The sequence below is a fragment of the Eubalaena glacialis genome, chromosome 3, assembly GCF_028564815.1.
Source record: "Eubalaena glacialis isolate mEubGla1 chromosome 3, mEubGla1.1.hap2.+ XY, whole genome shotgun sequence".
In the NCBI taxonomy this organism is placed as follows: domain Eukaryota; kingdom Metazoa; phylum Chordata; class Mammalia; order Artiodactyla; family Balaenidae; genus Eubalaena; species Eubalaena glacialis.
Genome location: NC_083718.1, coordinates 73559721 through 73579284, shown reverse-complemented (window position 1 = coordinate 73579284; position 19564 = coordinate 73559721).

Here is a 19564-nt window from a genome sequence, read left to right as displayed (position 1 = left end):
TAGATGCAGAGAAAGCTTTCGACAAAATTCAACACCCATTTATGATAAAAGCCCTGCAGAAAGTAGGCATAGAGGGAACTTTCCTCAACGTAATAAAGGCCATATATGACAAACCCACAGCCAACATTGTCCTCAATGGTGAAAAACTGAAACTATTTCCACTAAGATCAGGAACAAGACAAGGTTGCCCACTCTCACCACTATTATTCAACATAGTTTTGGAAGTGTTAGCCACAGCAATCAGAGAAGAAAAAGAAATAAAAGGAATCCAAATCGGAGAAGAAGAAGTAAAGCTGTCACTGTTTGCAGATGACATGATACTATACATAGAGAATCCTAAAGATGCTACCAGAAAACTACTAGAGCTAATCAATGAATTTGGTAAAGTAGTAGGATATAAAATTAATGCACAGAAATCTCTTGCATTCCTGTATACTAATGATGAAAAATCTGAAAGAGAAATTAAGAAAACACTCCCGTTTACCATTGCAACAAAAAGAATAAAATATCTAGGAATAAACCTACCTAAGGAGACAAAAACCTGTATGCAGAAAATTATAGGACACTGATGAAAGAAATTAAAGATGATACAAATAGATGGAGAGATATACCACGTTCTTGGATTGGAAGAATCAACATTCTGAAAATGACTCTACTACCCAAAGCAATCTACAGATTCAATGCAATCCCTATTAAACTACCACTGGCATTTTTCACAGAACTAGAACAAAAAATTTCACAATTTGTATGGAGACACAAAAGACCCCGAATAGCCAAAGCAATCTTGAGAACGAAAAATGGAGCTGGAGGAATCAGGCTCCCTGACTTCAGACTATATTACAAAGCTACAGTAATCAAGACAGTTTGGTACTGGCAAAAAAACAGAAATATAGATCAATGGAACAGGATAGAAAGCCCAGAGATAAACCCATGCACATATGGTCACCTTATCTTTGATAAAGGAGGCAAGCATATACAGTGGAGAAAAGACAGCCTCTTCAATAAGTGGTGCTGGGAAAATTGGACAGGTACATGTAAAAGTATGAAATTAGAACACTCCCTGACACCATACACAAAAATAAACTCAAAATGGATTAAAGACCTAAATGTAAGGCCAGACACTATCAAACTCTTAGAGGAAAACATAGGCAGAACACTCTTTGACATAAATCACAGCAAGATCCTTTTTGACCCAGCTCCTAGAGAAATGGAAATAAAAACACAAATAAACAAATGGGACCTAATGAAACTGAAAAGCTTTTGCACAGCAAAGGAAACCATAAACAAGACCAAAAGACAACCCTCAGAATGGGAGAAAATATTTGCAAATGAAGCAACTGACAAAGGATTAATCTCCAAGATTTACAAGCAGCTCATGCAGCTCAATAACAAAAAAACAAAAAACCCAATCCAAAAATGGGCAGAAGACCTAAATAGACATTTCTCCAAAGAAGATATACAGATTGCCAACAGACACATGAAAGAATGCTAAACATCATTAATCATTAGAGAAATGCAAATCAAAGCTACAATTAGGTATCATCTCACACCGGTCAGAATGGCCATCATCAAAAAATCTAGAAACAATAAATGCTGGAGAGGGTGTGGAGAAAAGGGAACCCTCTTGCACTGTTGGTGGGAATGTAAATTGATACAGCCACTATGGAGAACAGTATGGAGGTTCCTTAAAAAGCTAAAAATAGAACTACCATACGACCCAGCAATCCCACTACTGGGCATATACCCTGAGAAAACCATAATTCAAAAAGAGTCATGTACCAAAATGTTCATTGCACCTCTATTTACAATAGCCAGGACATGGAAGCAACCTAAGTGTCCATCATCGGATGAATGGATAAAGAAGACGTGGCACATATATACAATGGAATATTACTCAGCCATAAAAAGAAATGAAATGGAGGTATTTGTAATGAGGTGGATGGAGTTAGAGTCTGTCATACAGAGTGAAGTAAGTCAGAAAGAGAAAAACAAATACAGTATGCTAACACATATATATGGAATCTAAGGAAAAAAAAAAAAAAGGTCATGAAGAACCTAGTGGCAAGATGGGAATAAAGACACAGACCTACTAGAGAATGGACTTGAGGGTATGGGGAGGGGGAAGGGTAAGCTGTGACAAAGTGAGAGAGTGGCATGGACATATATACACTACCAAATGTAAAATGAATAGCTAGTGGGAAGCAGCCGCATAACACAGGGAGATCAGCTCGGTGCTTTGTGACCACCTAGAGGGGTGGGATAGGGAGGGTGGGAGGGAGGGAGATGCAAGAGGGAAGAGATATGGGAACATATGTATATGTATAACTGATTCACTTTGTTATAAAGCAGAAACTAACACACCATTGTAAAGCAATTATACTTCAATAAAGATGTTTAAAAAAAAAAAAAAGCAGATTTTGATTCAGTGGTCTGAGTGGGATCAGAGTCTGAATTTCTAACAAGCTCCTAGGTGAGTCTGATGCTAATGATCCATGGACCATATTTTATGCATCAAAGTTCCAACCTATTTCTTCAAAACTTAGCTCAAATGAGGTATCTTCTATAAAGATTTTCCTTAGGTTCTCAGGGAGAATTAAGCATTGTAGCCCTTCTGTATTCTCAAACATCAATTATAGCCTTACAAATGTCATTAATTGATCATTTACTTGCTTGCCTCCCAACACATATACATATGCCCAGTATACCCTGAACTTAGAGGCAAAGGTAGTGACTTACTCATTCTTGTTGTCACTTCCTATCACAGAAGTTAGATAAATGTTTTAAAGGAAGAAAAAGTGAGAGGTAGAGAAGAATTCATGAACTTTCTTGAACCTCTTGATCACTTTAAAGTATCTACCACAAAGTGAAGCTATGGTCATAGCTCAATTCCACATTATCATCATGCTGAATCTATTACAGGTTCTGTGTCTTTACTAATTCAAGGGGCCTCTGACAGAATTTGTCAGCTATGGATAAATGTTTCAGTTAGCTACTGCTGAGTAACAATTGTAAAATTCAATAGCTTAAACAAATAAGTGTTTATCATTTGTAAGTTATGGGTCATCTGGTTGGCAAAAGGATTTAATAAAGAGATTAACAAGTACGCATTTCTCTAGTAAGAGAAGAGTACTTCAGTTATGATACTATCAATATATCAATTACTGGGTTGATAACAAATTTCCTTCTCTATGGTGACTTGGTGTGCCTACTATTATATCTGCATCACATCTTGGGCAGAGTTTTTTAGAAAACTATAGGACTTTTCCTTTCTAGAATTCAGTTTGCTTTTTTCTTGGAGTACTTTTACATTTTTGAGTGTCATTTAGAGGTTTATCATTTTATCTGTTTAAATGAAAGAAAAATAGATACTTTTAATCAAACTAATCCCAAATAATAATACCCAAATTAAATAATTCAGTTCTCAATCTCTCTGGACAGATAGAGGATAGATAGATAGATAGATAGATAGATAGATAGATAGATAGATAGATAGATAGATAGATAGATAGATGTTAATTATATGCTATGCATATATTCCTCTTGTAGAAGGGCATTCAGATTTAGTTACTATATATTTTTATATGATCAAGTCTCTGGAAAATACTCTGTGTTTAAAAATATTTCTTTCTAATCCTATCAAAGTAGCTAAAATTCTAACCACGGTATCTAAAATTCCTTTGAGTATTAAAATGCAAATATTACTTGGGAAGATTAGTGTATGATTTAATTACTATCCACTAGTGGCTTGATTTGAGTTTGTCGATATCATAAGTGTGGATGAACTCTTGAAGGAAAGGAACTTATAACAGGTACCTTTGGATCAGAATGAGTGGGTGCTCCACAACCACCCCCTGAGAAGAAAGGCAAGAAATGGAAAGCCCCTCTGAGATGCAATTCAAAAGCTCAAAGAAGCGAAAGGGTCACAGCGAGACTCCTGGGTTGCAGAGGAGCAGATGGTAGAGCTGAACAGTACCTAAGGAGGATAAAGGTGGAGAAATTGAGCAAAATGAGATCTCTGCAGACAAAATCAGTCTCCTGTTATACAGTCCAAGCATTGAACTAACAATTGCCTAGACTTTGTGCATTCTAGGAATGATCCTTTTTCACTGGAAATCTATTAATTTTGCAATTATCAAAAAGCAAGAGAGCACTTTCTGATATTTTTAGCTGGGAGACCTAGAATTTACATTTATTATTCAGGCAAATTTCTCTCTTTTATCCTCCTTCACCTTCTCTTTTTGTCTTACTACAGTTGTACACTACCTCTTTCTCTCTTATCTCTTCCCCTTTTCATTCTTTCTGCCCCTTTCTTGCTCCCTCTATTAGTGTCTAATTGTTATAAAAGCAAGGTGATCTCCAGGGGAGAAGAGAAAAAACAAAAAACAAAAAATGACAGAACAAGTGAAACACAAACAGATCCCTTAGAAAGGTCACAGGAGTTTTAAGTAGAAATGTCACTGTTATTCCGTCACAAAAATAATAGCCCTAAACTGCTTGCACTAGGGGTGGATTCTACTTTTCTGGAGCAGGAAATGGAGAAATGCTCCTTTTGAGGTTTGACGGTTAATCCAGAGTTGTGTTTTAAAAATGTCTTAATCCATCTGTTATTCTCCCCACACACAGCTTCACAAACATAGTGTGTCATTTGGCTTTGCTTCCACACATTTAGACAACCCCAGGATGAGACAGACGTAGGTAGTATCTGGTGTGCTTTTCATTTACCCTTCTCTAGGCTATGAGAATCTCTGATTGACTCAGACTAACGGTTCTGATTGGCGATGGAGCCTGAAGGCCAGAAGAACATTAAGTATGTAGACTAGATTTCCCCCTCTGTCAGACTTGACATTCTCCAGGCTTGTAATCCATTAACATCTCTCTTTCTTTCCGTCTCTCTCATAGCTCACTGGGGATCAAAAAGAGCTGATCAGTAGAAGACAAGAACCTAACAAGATGAAGCAGTGAAAGAGGATAGGTCTTTTTAATCTTCATCTGTAGTATGCACATTAATGCCTTCTACAGCCTCAGCCTGTTTCTTCTTGTAATCTTGGCTGAGAATAGTTGGCGGGCAGAAAGAATGATAGTCTTGGGCCTTCTTCTCCATGAATAGCAAAGAGTGATTCTCCCTGACTTGTTGACTGGAACAGAATGGACAACACTAACCCAAACACTTACAGACATAACCTCTGGTGACTAATCAGGTTCAAAACTTAGGAATCCCAAGTTAAATGCACTGGTCAAACTGTGGTCATTTTGATAATGAATGTTTCTTTTGAGGATAGAGTCATTCAAGTTTTAATACCAGATCTGCCATTTACAAATTGTATGTGTTTGGCCAGCTATTGATCCCTTCTTGCCTTAGTTTCCATATCCATAAAATGGGTACAATACTTCATTGGGCTATTAAGTAGATAGTGACTACAAGTGCCTACCACATGGTAAGCACTCAGTAAATGATATTTATTATTACTATTACTATTACTATTACTATTTTTATACTCATTGCAATATAGGCAAGAGCTAACCAATAAATCCAAAGACATGGTGGATATGATACAACTTGATACATTTCTCAGTAACCAATGCAGAGATGAGTGATCCAGGTAGGTGATAAAACCCTGCTCCTAGAGGTGATCCAGGTGCCCAGGTTTCTTCTACCTATGTTTCTGTCATCTTCTCAGATCTGGTTATTCCAAGTGTGGTCCTGGATCAGCAACATCACTATCACATGGGACCTTGCTAAAAATGTTAAAGTGCAGGCCCTACCCTGGCCTTCTGAATTGGAATCTATGTTTTAACAAGATTCCTGGGTAAGCAAATTAATATTTGAGAAGCATTGCTTTAGAATATATCTCATCTGCTTGGTTAAAATTGACCCGTCAGCACTGCATTCAAGAAAAGAAGAAAAGAGAAAGGAGCAGAGAGTAAGCAATTTTCTAAGGAGATGACATGGAGCTCACACATATTACTTCCACTCACAGTGACACACCTACCTGCAAGGGAGTTGAGTGATGTAGCCTCTTGCTGGATGTCCACAGGCCAAGCTACCACTTCATGTAAAGGAAGGAAGGGAGAAGAGAAAAAAGAAGGACAAGTCACAATTTTTGCCAAAATTGCTATCTTTGTTTTGTTAAAATTGTTATTACAATGAAGAATGGAATACTATGGTCATGGGATAGATTTAACTGGTCCACAGTGGGAAAAATAACATAACCTTAGACTTTATACTGCTAGGCTATTCAAACACAAACTTAAAAAAAAGAGAGAAAGGAATTTTCAAACCACAGCCAGTACACTCCTTTTTTTACATTTTCTTTATTGAAGTATAGTTGATTTACAATATCATGTAAGTTTTAGGTGTATAGCACAGCGATTCAAAATATATATGTGTGTGTGTGTGTGTGTATATATATGTTCTTTTTCATATTCTTTTCCCTTATAGATTATTACATAATATTGAGTATAGTTCCCTGTGCTATACAGTAGGTCCTTGTTGGTTATCTATTTTATACACAGTAGTGTGCAGTACACTCTCTTTTTTAAGTAGTAAATAAATAATATTTTAATACCAAAAAAATGCATTTAGTCAGAAGAAGATATTCTTTTGAGGAATATGTAATTCATGAGGAACATGCAGATGCAATTCAAAACAGTGACATTTCTTGGATCGTGCAAAATTCTTTCTGAAAATGCTACATCTGATCACTATGAAGACATATATATCAGTGGGACCCTAACTGAGACCCAGAGAATGAAAGGTAAAGCGGCCCGGGAAGTCGCAAGGATGGCTGTAAAATGAGCAATTAATACCAACTGCCCATCTGAACAGTGAAACATAACAAAAGTTGACTTCTTGCTTATGTAAAGCTCCATATGAGTCAAGCAGTCTTATGTCATCTTGTAGCAATGCCATCTAGAACAGACACCCTGTAAAGATGATGAAGCAAGGAAAGAGAAGGATGAAGGAAGCATATCAGTACTTAACTGCTTTGACCTGGATTATTTGTTGGGGACTGTCTGCTACAAAGATACATAAATTTAGGAGCATACAAAGGAGAAAGTAGGATTAAATAGAGCAATTGTCCCTTATACTGAACTTCAAATAAGTTTCCTCAATCCATTTTTTCCTTTTACACCTAAATTCCCCTAAACATAAAATTCTCATCAAGTTTGTGGTCATCTAGAAGTAAGTGAAATCAACAAGCATTTCTTTTGCTAGCTAGGATTGCACCCTCACTTCCAAATCAGAGAATAACTAGTTTAAAATCCCAAAAAGTATTCAGAGATTTAATCTGAAATACATTGGTTTATTTCTTAATAAGTTTTGGAAAATTGATTCTATTTTCCCGACATCTCTATGAGGTTGCTTTGTATAGAGGCAGCCCATTTTAGAGGGAAGAACCCAGGCTAGGAGTCCAGACGCAGAACCTTTTCTCATCAGCTGAGGGTGGTTGGCGGCTCTTCTGTGAGCCTGTCCCCTTACTTATTTAATGAGACAGAAGAATAGACAATCCATAAGATATCTTTTAACACTTAAATTTCACTAATCAGCACTAATGGAAGGCAGATGGAAATATCACCTTCTAGGTAATCTCAATCAAGCTCAATTTATATATCAGTAATATTCAAATTGCAGATATTTTTTCTGCCTTATATTAAGACATCTATACAGACCCAGGGGAGGAAAATCAACTGGATAAGACCAGTAACCCACAGTTCTGATAGTCATGCATCATACAGTTATGAATTACTGCTTAATATTTTTTAAAAAGGATTAATTTTAGATTAAATACCCACAAACTGGATTTGGACAACCAATGATTACAAGTCAAAATCATTGCTAGTATCATTGAACAGACAACAGTCAGCTTATCACAAATAGCTGTGCTTCATACTCTAAAATAGATATTTTCCTGAAAAGCAGGTTTAAAGAGAATTTAAGTAAATGAAATTTGATTTTCCACATTGATTTCATTTAGGTGTAAGAAGCAGAATGGATAACTATTTTTATTCACATATTAGATACAACTAACTTCCCTCTTAGTACTTGTTCAGATATTTCTCTCAATAAATACATGTCCCCAAAACTATTTTAGGTGCTAAAATATTTTGGTTTCATTTCTACTTTTGCTGGAAGACAAAGGAAGTAAGTCCTGATCTTAGGTACTTTCTATTTCTTGATTTGTATTACTATCTGTAATCTTATTGTTGTTTTTGTCTTTTTGTTCTTTTTTCTTTTTCTTTTTTCCCTATTTTTCATCATTCCCTTTCTAACTTTATAGCACTGCCCTCTAAGGATTCCTATAGCATATAATATTCATATATATTTTTTCTTCGCCAGTAAACTCTCTTAGCCTTACCTTAAAATATCTTAAAATAACATGCTTATCTTAGCAATCACTGACACCCTCCCCAGCTTTTGTAGCCAAGGTCTGAACCTATTCAAACCTCAAGACTGAGCCCTATACAAATAGTCTAGATATCAGGAAAAAGATGTCCCAAAGAGGATACTTGGAAAAGCATCTAGCAATGACACTTTATTTCTATGTCATTCTTAATTTTTCTTTTCAGAACAGGTTCTCATACTTTATTTCACCTTCACAGTAACTTTGAGAGATTTGCAGGTGTGTTTAACCCCTTTTGGAAAACAAGGAAGGAACCTGAGGTTAAGGAGGTGAGGTGAATGTCCTGGTGTCATAGAGTTAGTTGACTTAAAAAGATAGTGGGAACATCTAGTCCGGTGGTTGGTGTCAGTAGAGAGTCAGTAAGCATTAGCTGTGTGTTCAGGGCTGCCTTAACACCTTACGTCATGTCCCCATTTAGACCTTATGTGTGTGTTGTGTGTGTGTGTTTACATGAGTGATATTTGTAATTTTATGGTGGTCTAGAAAAAAATACATTTCCCCCACATCCAGCTCCAGAATTAAAGTAACTCCTTTGATTTCCTACCTTTAATTACTGAATTTTTGTATCATCTCAACACTTGCAGTGGCATTGACAGCTAATGCTGGGTTTGCATTCCTGGTTGCCATCGGAGACAAGCCACTGCGTCTGGAAGATGCCTCTCATAACGTTATTTTTTACTCCATCTCATAAAGCCTGTTCTGTATAAATATATTTTAATTAATTAATAAATAGGATGTAATGAATTCTGGCAGGGTGACATTTGAGCACAAAGCGAGGGGTTTAAACAGATACTGACATGTGTTAGCCAGGAAAACACCCCACACATGCATACACACACACACACACACACACACACTCATAAAAGGTCTTTTTATTCATTGGAGATATATGTAATAAGGAGTTCCAGAAGGTTAATTTGACCTGTGAGGGGAACTGAGCAAGTGATACAGAGGTATAGGAGAGCCAAATGGTCCAAAATAGTTGGCTAGTCATTAATAGTGATACCTTTATGTTTCAGAACTAAAAACACTGGACAACGCTAGAACTGATTCTTTCTAATAAGCTTAAAATGGCTCATGAATAAATCCTTTAGAGCAGTTTTACTGTTTCTTACCGTAATGTTCTCTAGTAAATCCCATCTTGGTATGCAGTGAAGTGAATACGGGGACTTAGATAGCACACAAGTGTATCCAATAAATTTTAGTTGTATCATCATTTAAATCAGCACTTCCTAAAACACAGCTACCTTGATTTTGAAGATTTTGAATGTCCCCGCTGCATCAATCCTTGTTCTCAGAATACATATGTATGGAATATTTTAGACATATAATTGCAAAATCAACTCAATATTGGTAATCCATTTGGAATAAAACTTAGAGAAGAAAGCTACTTTTGTTATTGGAGAACTTTCCTTATTACTTCTCTATGCCTTTAAAAGCTTACTTTTCATAAAAGAAACCCTTTCATATTTTAAAATACATTTCAAGCATTCCTCTATTTTAGCTTGTAACAATATACATTGTAATTACCCTTCCTTCTTTCCCCAGCTATACTCTAAGCTGCTCTATGGAAGAGATTGCATCTTATTCATTTTGTATACTTACTGTCTGAAAACAGAATATGTTTCTCAAATGAATGAACCCTCAATTGTATTCTTCAGGTTGGTATAATTATTTACATTTTTGCAATCTATTTCCTATCACTATTTAACACACCTTTAAAAAATATTGTCAACCTTAAGCAAAATTCACAAATGAGTGAGGTGTCTTGAGTTCCTTCCATCTGCCTTTCTATTCCTCCTCAATGTCCTGCTATCTAACCTTGCTCCCCCATCACCTAATTGCCGAATGCATTGATGATGCTGCCCTTTAGCTATAAAAAATGCTTCTCAGGGCTCCATGTTGTGTCAGCTCCTGACCACTAACATCACCAGTGCCAGAAGCAACCAGGGGTGTGAGTGAAGAAAAGTCACTTCCTCTCTGAAGCTCAGTTCTCTCATCTATAAAATGTAAAAGTAAAAATATCTCCTCCTGTTGTCAGGGCTAATATTCTTCTGAGTTGGACCAAACAAACAAATCACTTAGGCATCCTAGAAGAAAATTTGGGCCACCAATCTGACCATGATCTGGTTTTAGCTTTTTGCATACTGAAAATGATACACTAGAAGAAGCTTATTGATACTAGTATTATTTTATTTATTTATTTATTTATGGCTGCATTGGGTCTTCCTTGCTGCACACGGGCTCTCTCTAGTTGCGGCAAGCGGGGGCTACTCTTCAGTCAGTGCGCCGGCTTCTCATTGCGGTGGCTTCTCTTGTCGCAGAGCACAGGCTCTAGGCACACGGGCTTCCGTAGTTGTGGCTCGCGGGCTCTAGAGTGCAGGCTTAGTGGTTGTGACGCATGAGCTTAGTTGCTCCGCGGCATGTGGGATCTTCCCCGACCAGGGATCAAACCCGCGTCCCCTGCATTGGCAGGAGGATTCTTTTTTTTTTTTTTTAAGATTTATTTATTTGATTGATTGATTGATTGATTGATTGCTATGTTGGGTCTTCGTTTCTGTGCTGGGCTTTCTCTAGTTGCGGCAAGCGGGGGCCACTCCTCATCGCGGTGCGCGGGCCTCTCACTATCGTGGCCTCTCTTGTTGCGGAGCACCGGCTCCAGACGCGCAGGCTCAGCAGTTGTGGCTCACGGGCCCAGTCGCTCCGCGGCATGTGAGATCCTCCCAGACCAGGGCTCGAACCCATGTCCCCTACATTAGCAGGCAGACTCTCAACCACTGCGCCACCAGGGAAGTCCAGGAGGATTCTTAACCACTGCGCCATGAGGGAAGTCCAATTCTAGCATTATTAATGATCTTCTGCAGCCAACTTTACTCACATGGAATTTATGGGCTGCAGCCTGCTGTCTTTTCCACAGTCTTTATTTCAGACAGATTTGTAAAGTGCTTAAAAGAATGTCCATCCCATAGTAAGCATTATATAAATGTTGATTAAATACCATCAATTATCAAATTCTTGAACACCCTATATTCAGATATTCATACAAATTAATATTTATGAGAAAAGTTGCCAGACCACAATAGAAAGGATTTGGAAAACAGAAAAAGAAGGAAAATCACTTAATACCACCACCATTAGCATTTTGCTAATTACCTTCCAATACTTTTCATAGATGTGATAGAGAGAGAGGGCAAGAATATCATTATCATCACAGTCAAAAATTTTTGAACACTTACTTTGTGCTTTACAGGGATTACTTCATATAATTCTTCCAATAATTCCCACTGAATCCCTATTGTCTGATTCTAGACTCTGGGTAATGCCACCATGACAATTGTGGCAGAAACAGGCAGTTTTCTAACAAAAATTTGTGTTTGCTTTCCTTAATGCAACAGTATTGTTGCAAAGGAGCCTTCCATCCAGGAAGGCTATATTTCCCACCTAGAAGTGTCCAGGCAGGACCATGTGAGCTGGTGCTTACCAATAGGATTTTTTTGTTTTGTTTGTTTTAGTACACATTTTTATTAATATGTACATTAAATGACTGTATATGGGTCAGATTTTGTTTTATCTATTTGAACCTAAAACAAAGTAACTCAAGTTGTACAGAAATATAAAAACCACTTCATTCAACAACACATTGTGAACTATATTTTCTATACTAAAATACCAATAGGATTTTACTGGGAGTGATTTGTGTCACTTCAAGCCTGAGGTGGTTAAGAGCAGGTGTGGCTTTGCATCTTGCTTTCCATTTCTCTTCACTGCAAGTAAAAGACCCCAAGGTCCTGGAGAAAATGGTAGAGCCACAGAGTAGAAGAAGCCTGGGTCCCTGAATCACCTGGAAAGTTCCCCTCCAAACACGAGTGTTGAATTATTTTAGCCTTCCCCAAGTGATAAATAACCTTTGATTATAAACACACTGAAATTTCAGAGTTTATCTGTTACCTTAAATAATACCTTGAAGGATTCACTAATACTACATACCAACTTGCAAGAGGATATAGTTGTAATCATACTGATATCCAAGCTTTCAGATTACTTTTTATATCTTACATCATTTGATGAATATTTCCCCCGCAATGTGACATAATTTCTATCAATGTAAATACTTGCAAAATAGCAAGGTATTCCACAGTTTTATAATAATTTCTTATTGGTAGACTTCTGTAATTTACTTTTGCCAATAACAGTGAAATAATGAACTATTTAATACCCTCTTTCATATAATGTTTTCTACATAAGAATTAGGTAATTGTAAAACATCCCTTCAAAATGAAATTACTGTTCCAAAGTATGTAAACGTTAATGTATACAAATTCATTTCCAAAATAATTTTACCAGTGTCCTGGCAAATAACATTTCACTAGAGTATGTGTTTTATCATAACTTACTAGGAATGTATAATCTTTTGAAAAAATATTTTCAAGTTTAATAGATAAAAGTGATAACTTGCTGTTTTGATTTGATTTACTATCCCTCTTAGTGGCTGTATTTTCTTACCCCTTATATGTTCTACTAGTTACATGATGAACATATTTAGCATCTGCAATTTCTCTTGAACCTTAACTAGATGAAAATTATGTTGAAAAAACTTGATTTGTGTAGAAGACTCAATCAGCAAAAAGAAATCAATGATATAGTTATGTGTTTGGAGAGCACTATAAAATCTATAAAGTCTTGTTCTGGCATTGCTGAAAAAGATGAGTGGAAATAGTGAAATTGGAAGACGCCCTTTGTGTAGAGCTAGTACGCCAAAATAAGACTTGGCCATGTCTTTCCAGGATTTACACAAGAGATTAGCTAGGACTCGACATTTTGGGGAGCTTAACATTGCCATTGCTTAGAATGCCAGCTGATATAGCCAATAAACCCCATATCTCTTTAGTTGATTTAAGGGAACTGGCACAGGAAGCCGAGAGCTCCTGAAGAACCATTGTTACCATATTAGGACCCTACAAATACTCTTAGCTGAGATTGTGCTTCTTGCTTTAGACTTGGCTGTAGAGACAGAAAAGTCAGGAAAGAGCTGGTATTTACAAGCTAGTGAAAAAGACAAGAATAACATAATAGGGAGGCAGGAAAAAAATTCATGCCAGTACCACTAAATTTGATGTTATGTGCTCTCACTGGTGTCTAAACATAAAAGAAAACAAAGGAATGAGGAAATTAGATGGTTCAACCCCCAAATATTAGACATACCTCCTATTGCCTAGATAATTTTAATAAAAGTTTTATTGCGGCCTGATTTATTACAATAATTGTCATATTTTCCCCCCTCCTTTGGCTCTATAGACATAATCATAGATTTGAAGTCACTTGTTAAAAGTAGGGGTTGGGGATGGGGGAAGCATTTCTACATTCTGTGTGTCACAGAAATTCTCCTTACTGACAGTTCCCATTAGGAAACACTACAATGGCGATTTAAATTAACTTAGGTCAACTGGTTGCCTAGCAGTAAGAACTAACCTTAACATCAATCTGAATATAAATCCTAGTTGATAATATTTAAAGCTTGAACAACTGTGTTTTATTAGTTTATGGCAGGGGTCTTCAGTGGCCTTTGTGTCTCTTTTGGTAGGATGTACAGAAATTGTTCTGTAGGTCATCAGCTACAATTGTTCTTTCCCAAATATTAGGTTAAACCTTCTAGAAACCCTAACATATTTTTCATCCAGCATGATTGTTAAGTCAAAGAAGTTCTGATGGTTTAATTTCAGTTAAATTAAGTCACTCAAAGTGGGCAATGCAAGTCTATGAACCTCTGAAACTGAAAATGTTTAGAATTATGGGGAAGGGCATTCATTTTAAGTAATCACAAATGATTCAAGAATTTTAACCAAAATCAAATTAAACTATTTGATATTATCAATATAATTTAATACAATTAAACTATTAAATATTAATTCAGCCTAATCTTTATACTAATTCTACTACATATCATTTTGAATCATTTGCAAAACAATAAAAGAAGAAAATAACTGAATGATTTGCACTTATTACAAATTTTTCACATAAATATAAATGGCCAGCTGACTAATCATGGATTTTCTAGCCCTATGTTGCCCTGAAACAATTAACTTAATGTAAAAACAGATGAGCCCATGCTACAGTCATTCTAACATTAAATGTCATTAGAACCTTATTTATCAGAAGGAAAAATAAATACTCCTAAATCATTCCCCTTAGTAGATTTTGCTTTTGAGATTACAAATACATATATATTAGTTATAATTTTCAAAATATGTGAGACCCTTAATAGCAAGAGCACTATGTTTTTTACTCAGAACTGGAATATTGGGCCTTGTGTGTCTTTGGTTTGTAGTGTGTGTACAGTAACTACTTGTTGAATTTCTTCAATCTTGCTGATATTTGGGTGCTCATTCTAGTTTCAAATAGAACCATAAACCTTCAGCATTCATAAGGCTGGATTATATTTTGTACTATAACAATTTTACAACAAATTTCAAAACTACATTAAGGTCTCACATAATATATGTAATGAATATATTTTCTTGCATGAAAATATGCACAAAAAATATGCTACATCTCAGAGTTTCAAAGGGCTTTTTGTCATCAATTTATTCCCTGAGCATGTTTTTGTATTTTTTAAAAATTCAAACTCAAGTCAAAATTTGGTATGCTGGAATTAAAGGGGAAAACCATGTGTGTGAATTCAGTGCAAAGGTACAGAGAAAAGCCTGTTCATTCAAATTGGTAAATATTTATTTATTGTAAAAGATAATAAAGTTTTCTTCTGTGGTGGGCTTTAGAAATGATTGAACTTAGACAGTCAGAACGACCTACAAATGAGACTTAGCTCTCTGCTTATTCAAGTTATCTATCCTCTTGGAAACTCTGTTTCTTCATCTACAAAATTAGTATACTAATCCCTATTTTATATGGTTGTCATGAGAATAAAATTAAACAATACATATAAAACACTAGCATAGTTTTTGTCAAGTAGAAGCATCCCTTCCATTGAACACTATATCTTGAAATGCTCAGGTACAGTTCTGCATGAATGCAGTTACCTACATAAACTCTCAGGTCTCCTCCAAATCTCAGACTTTTGATTGCCTACTAAGAATTAAAGTCCAGCTGAATCTCCACATGTGCACCTGATCATCTATCAATCACATTTATCCCATCAGCTTTGAACTGCCCCATGAGATTTCAGATTGGAAGTAAAAATTCCAGACCTTAAACTATATTCTTTATGTTAGCTGCTTCTTTTGAATAAATCTAAATACTATCATAAACAAAAAATAAAACATACATATTATAGCATAAAATTATCATGAAAAGTATAACATAAAACATAAAACCTTTTTTTTTTAATTTTTAATTTCAAAATAATTCCTCACTGGGAAAATTCAAGTTATGATGATGCTTCTGGCATTATGCCAAGATAATCAGAAACCCATGATTTGGTTGGAACAAAAGGGAAAGTATTATTAGCTACAAGGGATCGGCACAAAAGATATTCTGCTTCCAGTTCCACAGATGTGGAATTTGGGCAGCAGTTACTGGCATTCTGTAGCGTGTTGTCAATTGTTTTGATAGTCTATATAAAGAATGCTGATCTGTACAGGTGTGTGTATGCCAGATAGGGAAATATTGGCAGCCAGAATACCTCACAGTGGAATAAACCTGTGGTCACTTTTTGGTCTGCTATAGACAAACCAAGATAAGACGACCCCCCCCCCCACTTCTTCATGCCTGTGTAACCATCCAGAAAGATCATGTTCATGTAGGGTATCATTCATTAGACCCAGTGTTCTTCCCTGTTAAACTGCAGGCTACAATTCTCTGCAGCTTTGGGAAGGTCAGGCTGCTGTCATTTTTAAGGGACACTAAGTCAGGACAGTTGGGAATGCTAGCTCTGCCAGTCAAGCAATAGTAAGGGTCAGAATGTAGCCATCAGCCTATTCCTGCATGCCCTCATCCATGTCACAGTTTGTGACACTAATCTCTAAAGCTAGTCACAACTCACTACAAAGAAATGTTTCCTATGTTTTCTTAGAATCACCCACGTGATTCTCACTGGGTAAATTCAAGCTCCAACTGCTATTAGGACCAACGCAGTTGTTCCTAGGTGGGTTTTTCTGACTCTTGACTTTTTGTTGTTGACCTTTGTAATGGTAGAGAGCAATGAGGTGATAGTTTAGGCCCTTGCACAAGATGATGGGGAGGGAACTGAAATTAAGAGGGCGCAGAATCTACCTAATTTCAGTCTTTTCTTCTTTGAGAAGGTTGATATTTCCTGTCTACCCCTTGAGTGGTTAATAATACAGTGGCTGATTCGTCTTCACCCAGAGGGTTATCGTCATCCTTGGTAGAGTTTGACATTTTACACTTTAAGTAAGCACACCCTTAGGCAAGGAGACACCACAAGACAGATTTCCTTATTAGAAGAAGATGTCACCAAAAGAACAAGTCAGCAAATATGCCACCACCAAGAAACAACCAGCATACCAAAGGAAAGGAGACAATAAGACAGGAAGAAATATGAGAGGAAGAGATAAAGAAAAGGGGGAGGAGGGAAAAGTGGACATTAGAGAGAGGAAGGATGTGTCCCTTGGAGCACAGTGAATAGAAGACAGTAATATCTATTCTCAGCTATTAGAATGCAATTCAGGATACTCAACCACCTTGCCACTATCGAGTATGAAAACAGGGCTTTATACTTGGATTATTAATGCGTGACTGCTTGTGAGCCTCAATCCACCGTGCTGTCATGACCAGTTTTAAAAGAAAAATAATAGATAAAACAGTTTGGGGTTCCAAGTTGTGTAGATTTAATTTGCAATATGTAGGTGATTAACAAAAAACAATGGCACATGGTAAGCTCAAGTCCACAGCACTGATAGCAATCTACAAAGTAAAGCACCTGGGAGATTGGAGGTGGGGTGTTTTAGGAGGTGGGCTCAAGGGCACCAGTGTGAGCTTTACAAGAATGACTCATATTGATCTTCTCTGCTAGTCCTTTTACCGTTAGGAATCCCTCACATGGCTGTGTTAGACCAGGTCCCCAAATCTCAGTCACATATGAACTGAAATGTGTAATTACACAAATGTTGCCACTATAGCTTATTTATATATCTAGTGTTTATTGAAGTCCTTGCCCTTACTGAACTTAAAGTCTTGTAGGAAAGACATAAATTAAACAAGATAAATAAATAAAATATATTATATAATATTAGACAGTGATAGGCACTTAAGAGACAAATAAAGCAAAGAATGGATCTAGGAGATGTTGGGAATGCTGATAAAAAGACCTAGAGCAAAAAAAGCAAACTATGTGGATTTCTGGTTCAAGAGAACATGAGAGAAGTGAAATTAGAGACAGCGGCTATACAAGATCTTCACAGCGTTTTATCTCAGGGTGGAAAAAATGAATTGGAGTGATATCTAGAAAAAGGAGCAAAGAGAATTATCAGTTTCTTTTTGTTTTGCCTTGTTCTGATTTTTTTTTTTTAATGATGGAGAAATAGCAGCATATTCTTGAATAGGCAACGTGGGATGAGATCTGATGGGCAGATGGAGGGGATAGTCATACAGAAACAGAGGCAGTTCAGGGAAGTGTGAGCTCATAGGCACAGGTGCTAGCAGGGATGTAGATGTGATAGTAATAGGTTACAGAGGTTTTTTTGCCATGAAATAGGAAACAAAGCCATCAACTGAGAGTGAAAAGAGTAAGAAGGTATTAAAGATTTCAGGAGAGAGGAGAGGCATGAAATAATTTCTAAAATATCTAAAAATGAATGGATACAAAAAATACAAGTTCTAGATAGCGCTAGGGGCCCATTTGAGGTTAAAGATTATGACTTCAAAATGAGATCAGTCAGCATAGTTGTGTGTTTTCCTCCAGCCATTTCAATTGCAAGTGAGCAAACACAGTATATAATGAGGGTTGAATTACTCAGAGTTGTGTTTTAGCCAAAGAACTACAATAAAAATAAGTGCAAGGGAGCGAAAAGTATATTCAAAACAGTGATTATAATAATTAACCAGAGAATTTAAACTAGGTGGGAAGGTAAGTAAGATTACAAGGGTGGGGAGGGAACCTGAGAATGTATTAACATCAATGTATTGTATATCTCAACTGGGTTTAATACTTGTAAGACTTGAAGAATCTAAAGGGGGCAAGAAAGATAGAAAATGGTGGTCAAAGAATAGAATACATCACATTGAAACTGTGGAAGTGTTCAAATTATTGTTAATAACAAGATCTAAGATGTGACCATGGAAGTAAAAGGCTTATGGAGGACAAAGAATAAGATCATTGAAAGAAAGGAGGACACAGAACTGAAAATCCAGGGTTTTAGAAAAGATGTCAATATGTTGCATTGGAAGCACCAAAAAGGATGAAGGATTAGCACTTCAGTGAGTGGCAATGACATAGGAGCAAAAATATCCAAGGAGGGAGTATTTATTCAAAAGAATTAAAACATAGCAAATTTTTTTTTTTAATTTTTATTTATTTATTTATGGCTGTGTTGGGTCTTCGTTTCTGTGCGAGGGCTTTCTTTAGTTGCGAGGGCTTTCTCTAGTTGCGAGGGCTTTCTCTAGTTGCGGCAAGCGAGGGCCACTCTTCATCGCGGCCTCTCCCGTTGCAGAGCACAGGCTCCAGACGCCGCAGGCTCAGTAATTGTGACTCATGGGCCCAGCCGCTCCGCGGCATGTGGGATCTTCCCAGACCAGGGCACGAACCCGTGTCCCCTTCATTGGCAGGCAGATTCTCAACCACTGTGCCACCAGGGAAGCCCCTATAGCAAATATTAACAACAGGGCTATGACCTTCGTCATGCAGGACATTTGGTGCTAAGTGTGCTTATTGCTACTGGAGTGTGTTTGATTCTTTGCACTCTCAGAAGATAGCACTACGTAATATATGACTCCAATTTTGAACGTTCTACTGTGGATAAAATGCTCTCAAACAGCACTGCATGCTACAGAGAAGCTGTTCATGAAAAGAAGAGTCCATCAAAATGGCAAACTTTATTGATGTCTTATTTTAAGAAATTGCCACACCCACCCCATCCTTCAGCAACATCACCCTGATTGGTCAGCAGCCATCAACATCAAGGCAAGACCCTCCACCAGCAAAGAGATTCTGACCTGCTGAAGTCTCAGATGTTGGTTAGTATTTTTTAACA